The sequence below is a fragment of the Cricetulus griseus genome, chromosome 4 (genome assembly GCF_003668045.3).
Source record: "Cricetulus griseus strain 17A/GY chromosome 4, alternate assembly CriGri-PICRH-1.0, whole genome shotgun sequence".
Lineage (NCBI taxonomy): Eukaryota > Metazoa > Chordata > Mammalia > Rodentia > Cricetidae > Cricetulus > Cricetulus griseus.
In genome coordinates this window covers 151189501-151197474 of record NC_048597.1, presented here as the reverse complement: position 1 = coordinate 151197474, position 7974 = coordinate 151189501, and positions in this window count along the sequence as shown.

Sequence of the window (7974 nt, the reverse complement as noted above, 5' to 3'; positions counted from 1 at the left end):
TGTAAAAAATACAACAAAAAACTTTTATTACATGTCTTTTTGCTGTCTAAAGAAATATTTAGTGGGATTATCTATTGCCTATGTTTTTCTGGTTGTAGAAATCCACACAAAATTCCACCACCAATAACACCTCCAAAACAAACAAGAATGAACAATCAATGATCATTAATATGCTTCAATATTGATGGTCTTAACTCACCTATAAAAGACACAGGCTATCAGAATGGATTAGGAGACAAAATGCATCCTTCTGATGCATACAAGAAACACACTGTAACTTCAAAGACACATGGTACTTCAGAGTAAAGGGTTGGGAAAAGATTTTCCAATCAAATGGACCCAAGAAACAAGCAGGGGTAGCAATTTTAATAACTAACAAATTAGATGTTAAAAAAACTAACCAAAAGAAATGATAGAGGTCACTTCCTACTCATCACAGGAGAAATCCATCAAGATGAAGTGTCAATTCTGCACATCTATGCCAAAATATAAAGGCTTCTATGTTCATAAAAAGAACATTACTAAAACTCAAATCATACATAAAATGTCACACACTTATAGTGGAAAAACAAAAGACCTAGGATAGCCAAAAGAACCCTGTACAATAATGGAACTTGTGGAGACATCACCATTCTTGACTTCAAGTTCTATTGTAGAGCTATAGTTCTAAAAACAGCTTGGTATTGGCACAAAAATAGACAGGAAGACCAATAGAATTGAATTAAAACCCTGATATTAACCCATACACTTACAAACACTTGATATTTGACAAAGAAGCTAAAGTTATACAATGGAATAAGGAAAATACCTTCAACAAATGGTGCTGGCATAAGTGGATGCTGGCATGTAGAAGACTGCAGATAGATCCATATCTATTGCCATGCACAAAACTTAATTCCACACGGATCAAAGACCTCAACATAAATACAGCCACACTGAACCTATTAGAAGAGAAAGTAGGAAGTACCCTTGAACAAATTGGTACAGGAGACTGTTTCCTGAACATCACACCAGTATCACAGACGTTGAGATCACCAATTAATAAATGGGACCTCCTGAAACTGCGAAGCTTCTGTAAGGCAAAGGACACTCTTAAGGGTTACCATGTGTGCTCAAAGAGGAACTGTAGCCCATGATGGTAAGACTTCTTTGTTCAGGTAAACACCAGAGCAAAACGCAAGCCAGAGCAAGCTCACAGGAAGCAAGCTAGCACGACCAGAGAGAAGGGGTCAAGGTCTCCACATACAGCCTTTAAGAACCTTCCCTTATGTCACCACGACTTCCCTTCACCCTGCCCTCATGGGTGAGTCCCGGGTCCACCTGGCACTTGTTCAGGTTGCCTGGGGCAGGGCTAGGGTGTCTCCCTACAGGACACAGTCAGCAACACAAAATGGCAGCCCACAGAATGGGAAAAGATATTCACTAACCCCACATCTGACAGAGGGCTGACCTCCACAATTTACAAAGAACTCAAGAAGCTAGTCTCCAAAAAACTAAACAATCCAATTAAAAAGTGGGGTGCAAGCCAGTCACAGCCTGCTTGGAGAGCTCAGGTCAGTGAGAGACCTTAACTTTTTTTTTCTTTTTGTTTGCTTGCTTTTCCAGACAGGGTTTCTCTGTGGCTTTGGAAGCTGTCCTCTTATAGACCAGGCTGGTCTCCAACTCACAGAGATCCACTTGCCTCTGCCTCCCGAGTGCTGGGACTAAAGGCGTGCACCACCACCCAAATAGTGCATGTTCATACAACAAGGACATATGTTCAACCATGTTCATAGCAGCATTGTTTGTAATAGTCAGAACCTGGAAGCAACCTAGATGCCCTTCAACTGAAGAATGGATTGAGAAAATGTGGTACATTTATACAATGGAGTACTACTCAGCAGAAAAAAGCAATGGAATCTTGAAATTCGCAGGCAAATGGATGGAACTAGAAGAAACCATCCTGAGTGAGGTAACCCAGTCACAAAAAGACAAACATGGTATGTACTCACTCATATATGAATTTTAGACATAGAGCAAAGGATTACCAGCCTATAATCCTCTTCACTAAAGAAAATAGGAAACATGAAGGACTCTAAGGGATAAATGGTCCCCAGGAATGGGAAGTGGCATGAACTCCTGAACTAATTGGGGGCATGAGGGTAGGGGGGAGGGAGATGCTACAATAAGAGCAAGTGAAGAGGAGTAGAGGAGAGGAAATGGAGGAGCAGAAATACTGAGTTGGGGGAAGAATAGAGGAGAGAGAGCAGGATGATAGATACCATATCAGAGGGAGCCAGTATAGGTCCAAGAAGAGATCTGGAACCAGGGAGATCTCCAGAGACTTATAAGGATGACACGATCTGACAATCCAGGCAATGGTAGAGAGGATAACCTAAAAGCCCTTCCCCTAAAATGAGATTGGTGACTTCTCTTTATGCCATCCTAGAGCCCTCATCCAGTGGCTGGTGGAAGCAGAGACAGACATCCACAGATATACACTGAGCTGAAATCGGGAATTTAGTTGAAGAGAGGGAGGAATGAAGAGCGAAGGGGTCTGTACCAGGTTGGAGAAAAAACCCACAGGAACAGTTGGCCTGAACAAGGGAGAGCGCATCGACCCCAGATGTTGTCAGGGAGGCCAGTACAAGACTGATCCAGACCCCTGAATATGGATGTCAATAAGGAGGCCTCTGCACTCCAGGGAGCCTCTGGTGGTGGATTAGTATTTTTCCCTGGTGCAAGAAGGGACTTTGAGAGCCCATCCCATGTGAAGGGTTACACTCTGGCCCTGGACACATGGGGAAGGGCCCAGGACCAGCACAGGAAGATTTGGTGGACTTTGCAGAGCCCCCATTGAGGGCCCTACCCTGCCTGGGGAGTGGTGGGTGGATGGGGTGGGGGGTAGGTTGGGGTGGGGGAGGACAGATGGGGGTGAGGGGAAGGAGAGGGAGAAGGGACTTACATGTGAAACAAGCTTGTTCCCTAACTAGAACTAATAAATAAATAAAAAAGTTGGGTACAGAATTAAATAGAAAATTCTCAATAGAGAAATCTAAAATGGCTAAAAGACACATAATAAATTGTTCAACATCTTTAGCCATCATGGAAATGCAAATCAAAACAACTCTGAGAAACCATTTTACTCCTATCAGAATGGCAATAATAATAATAATAATAATAATAATAATAATAATAATAATATGACATTTTATGCTGGAGAGGATGGGGAGAAAGGGGAACACTCCTCCACTGCTGGTGGGAGTGCCAACTCATACAGCCACTTGGGACTCAGTATGGCACTTCATCAGGAAAATGGGAATCAGTCTACCAAAAGATTCAGCATTTCCACTCTTAGTCATATACCCCAAACAAGCACATTCATACAACAAGCACATCTGTTCAATGATGTTCATCGCAGCATTATTTGTAATAGCCAGAAACTGGAAGCAACCTAGATGCCCCTCAAGTGAAGAATGGATAGAGAAAATGTGGTACATTTACACAATGGGGTACTACTTAGCAGAAAAAAGCAATATAATCTTGAAATTCACAGGCAAATGGATGGACCTAGAGGAAACCATTCTGAGCGAGGTAACCCAGTTACAAAAGGACAAACATGCCTTCATCCAGCAGCTGGTGGAAGTAGAAGCAGACACCCTCAGCTAAGCACTGAACTGAACTGGAATCCAGTTGCAGAGGAGGACTGATGATCAAATGACTCCAGACCAGGCTGGTAAAACCCAGAGAAACAACTGACCTGAACAAGGGGAAGCTCTTGGTCCCCATACTGATCGCTGGGAAACCAGCATGGGACTGATCCAGACACCATGAACGTGGATGTCAGTGAGGAGACCTCAGAAATCTATGAGGCTTCTTGTACTAGATCAGTATTTATTCCTAGCATATTTATGGACTTTGGGAGCCCATTCACATAGAGGGATGCTCCCTCAGCCTAGATACACCAGGGTGGGCCTAGAACCTATCCCAGAGGATATGACAGACTCTTAAGACTCCCTGTGGAAGGCCATGGGGAGCACACTCCATGGGGAGCAGAAAATGTATGTGATAGGTAGGGATTTATTTGGGGTGGTGGCACAGGACGAGGGGATGGAGAGAGAACTGAGATTGTAATGTACAACAATCTTTTTATGATTCAAATAAAAATTGAAAAAAAACTTAAGTCCAAGTGGATTAAAACTGCAACTTAAATACTGCCACACTGAACCTATTAGACAAGAATGTAGGTGGTAACCTCAAACAAATTGGTACAGAAGACTGCATTCTGGGCATAATACCAGTAGCACAGACACTGAGATCAACAATTAATAAGGGGGAACTCATGAAACTGAGAAGCTTCAGTTTGTTACAAAATATCCAAAGCATGAAGAAGCTAGTGTCCAAAACACCAACTAATTCAATTAAAAAGTGGGGTACAGAACTAAATAGACAATTCTCAATAGAGGAATCAAAAATGGCAGAAGAAACATAAGAAAGTGCCCAACATCCTTAGCCATCAGGGAAATTCAAATCAAAACAACTCTGAGATACCATCTTACACCTGTCAGAATGGCTAAAATAAAAAATAAAAATAAAAAAATAAAAAAACAATGACAGTTTATGCTGGAGAGGATGTGGAGAAAGGGGATCACTCCTCCAATGCTGGTGAGAGTGCCAACTCATACAGCCACTTTGGAAATCTGTATGGTGTTTCCTTGGAAAAATGGGAATCAGTCTACCACAAGATCCAGCAATTCCACTCTTCAGCATATACCCAAAAGATGCAATTCATACAACAAGGACATCTGTTCAACAGTGTTCATAGCAGCACTATCTGTAATAGCCAGAACCTGGAAGCAAGCTAGATGCCCCTCAACTAAAGAATGGATAGAGAAAATGTGGTTCATTTACACAATGGAGTACTACTCAGTGAGGGGGCAGGGGGGGGATGAAATCTTGAAATTTGCACACAAATGGATGGAACTTTAAGAAACAATTCAGAGTGAGGTAACCCAGTTGTAAAAGACAAACATGGTATGTACTCACTCATACATGGATTTTAGACATGGAGCAGGGGATTACCAGCCTACAATCTACACCAACAGAGAAGCTAGGAATCAGGGAGGGCCTAGGAGAGACTCACATAATCTCCTGAAGAAGGGAAAATGGACAAGTTCTCCTAAGCTAATTGGGATTAGGAGGGGAGGGGAGAGGAAGTTAGAAGAAAGAGAACGGGAGAAACTGAGGGGAGAAGACAACTTGAGGATGCAAGTTCTATTCAGGTGAGGAATGGAGGAGTCCAAGAAAAAGGATACCAGCATAGCCATTATAACTTTAAAGAGAAATCTGGCACTAGGGAAATGTCCAGAGACCTACAAGTTTGACCCCAACAACAATCTAAGCAATAGTTGAGAGACTACTTTAAAAGCCCTTCTCTGATAATGAGATTGATGATTACGTTATATGCCATCTTAGTGCCTTCATCCAGTAACTGATGGAAGCAGATGCAAACACCTACAGCTGAACACTGAATTGAACTTTGGAATCCAGATGCAGAGAAGGAGGAATAATGAGCAAAGGACTCCAGACCAGGCTGGTGAAACCCACAGAAACAGCTGACCTGAACAAGGTCAGACTGATAGCTGGGAAACCATCATAGTACTGTTCCAGACCCTGTTAAAGATGAAGTCAGTTTGGAGGTCTGGACAATATATGGGGCCACTGTAGTGGATCAATATTTATCCCTAGTTAACAGATGAACTTTGGGTGCCCTCTCCACATAGAGGGATACTCTCTCAGCGTAGACACACTGTGGAGGGTTTAGGCCCTGCTCCAAATGATATGACAGACTTTGAAGATCTCCCATGGCAGGCCTCACCCTTCCTGGGTAGCAGAAAAGGGTAGGGAAGGGAGTTGGTGGGGGTCAGGGGAGGAGGGAAGTGAGAGGGAACTGAGATTGACATGTAAAAGAAGCTTGTTTCTAATTTAAATAAAAAATAAAAAATAAAATTTCAGTGTACTTGACAGGGCACTCACTTTTTTTCCTATTCCATATAGCCTCTGTCATCATTTGTTCGTGGCTTTGTTTAAGCTCTATCTCCAAGGTTCAGTGACAGTTGAAAACTGGGAGTCATCTTGGTAAACTATGTAATGAGTGAGAATAGAAGATAAATCACCTGGAAAGCCTGAGGACTGAGCCATGGATTGGTACTGTTTTTGTTGGATTGTACAGTAAAGATTCACATAAATATTTTGGAATTTCTGTAGGAATTTTATAGGGATGAAAACGGTCAATTTGTGCCTCCTTATTCTCGCTTATTTGCTTTCATGGATAACTTCTTTATTGCCAGTCTATTCTGGGATAAGGAAACAATCGAAATCTCAGCCTATGTTCAATCATAGATCAGCATTAGTTCCCAAATTATTTATGTCTGGTTAAGAAAGTAAGTTTGGGAACATTGAAAATGTATATACTATGAGAGGGTAATAGACAGTGGATGACCCCATGCATTTCTTTTTTTTTTTAAGAAATCCATTTTTTCTTTTTTTAATTTGAATTAGAAACAAGATTGTTTTACATGTCAATCTCAGTTCCCATTCCCTCTTCTCCTCCCCCACCACCCCTTCCCAACTAACACCCTATCTATCATATATCCTTTCTGTTCCCCAGGGAGGGTGAGTCCTTCTATAGGGGGTCATGAGTGTCTATCATATACTTTGGGATAGGGCCCACTCCTGTGTGTCTTGGCTCAGGGAGTATCCCTCTATGTGGATTGGACTCCCAAGGTCCACATCTATGGGGATAAGTACTGAGCTACTACAGGAGGTAGATTTCTGAGGTTTCCTCACTGAAACCCATGTTCCTGGGGTCTGGATCAGTCCCATGCTGGTATCCCAGCTATTATTCTGGGGACCAAGAGCTCCCCAATGTTCAGGTCAGCTCTTTCTGTGGGTTTCACCAACTTGGTCTGGACCTCTTTGCCCATTTCTCATTCTTCTCTGCAACTGGATTCCAGTTCAGTTCAGTGATAAGTTGTGGGTGTCTGCTTCTACTTCCACCAGCTGCTGGATGAAGGCAAGCTTGGCATTTCACTTTAAAATATTTCTTGTCTTGTATTGGCAACACTATAAGGACAAGAGAGCTTTAATGAATCTGTGTAACCATGAATAGTGTTTAAAACAGAAATGTATATGGCATGTTTTGTTCATATACATGGGAGTCCTGACATTTTCTGAGTAGAAACAGAGAAGTGGATTTGGTGGAAGAGGCAGAAAGAAAGTGCTGGATAGGTACTGGGAGGAGGTGAGGGTAGGAAACTGGTCAAGTTGCAAAATAAATAGATAAAAGATATTAGTGAGAAATTAAAAAAAATAAGAATAGAACTGTATAGTATGAGAGCAATTGAAATGTGGTGACTTAGGAAAAATGATATGCAATAAGGTCACAGAAAGAATTTGGGGCCACTTGGGATATCTCAGAAGCAGAATTTCTGGAGAAAGTTTAGCAGACATTCAGATAAACATAAGTGATTCTGGAATGCTTTAATGTTGAGAGGACAACTCACCTACAAGATTTACAGATGTTCATACTGAACATTTTAATGTAGTAGAGGATTTCTCATTTGCTCAACTTATTTTCACAGGTGACTTTAGCTGTGGGAATCTATGAGATGGTAGATATTAGCATGACATAATGAACATTTTGAATAGATGGGCTAGATCATGAAAACTCAATGATAAAATCAAAACAAATATGAGCTAATATAGGAACTCAGCACCTGGGGATATTATAAAACAAAAAATTAGTAATTTTTAAACTACTAGTATGTTCACAATAGCCTGGCAATGAAAATAATCTAAGTGACCTTTAATTGAGGAATAGATAATGAAAATGTGTTATATATTCAATGGAGTACTGTTCTGCTGTAAAGAAAAGGAACTCATGCTGGGAAGTGGTTGTGTACGCCTTTAGTTCCAGCACTCAGGAGGCAGAGG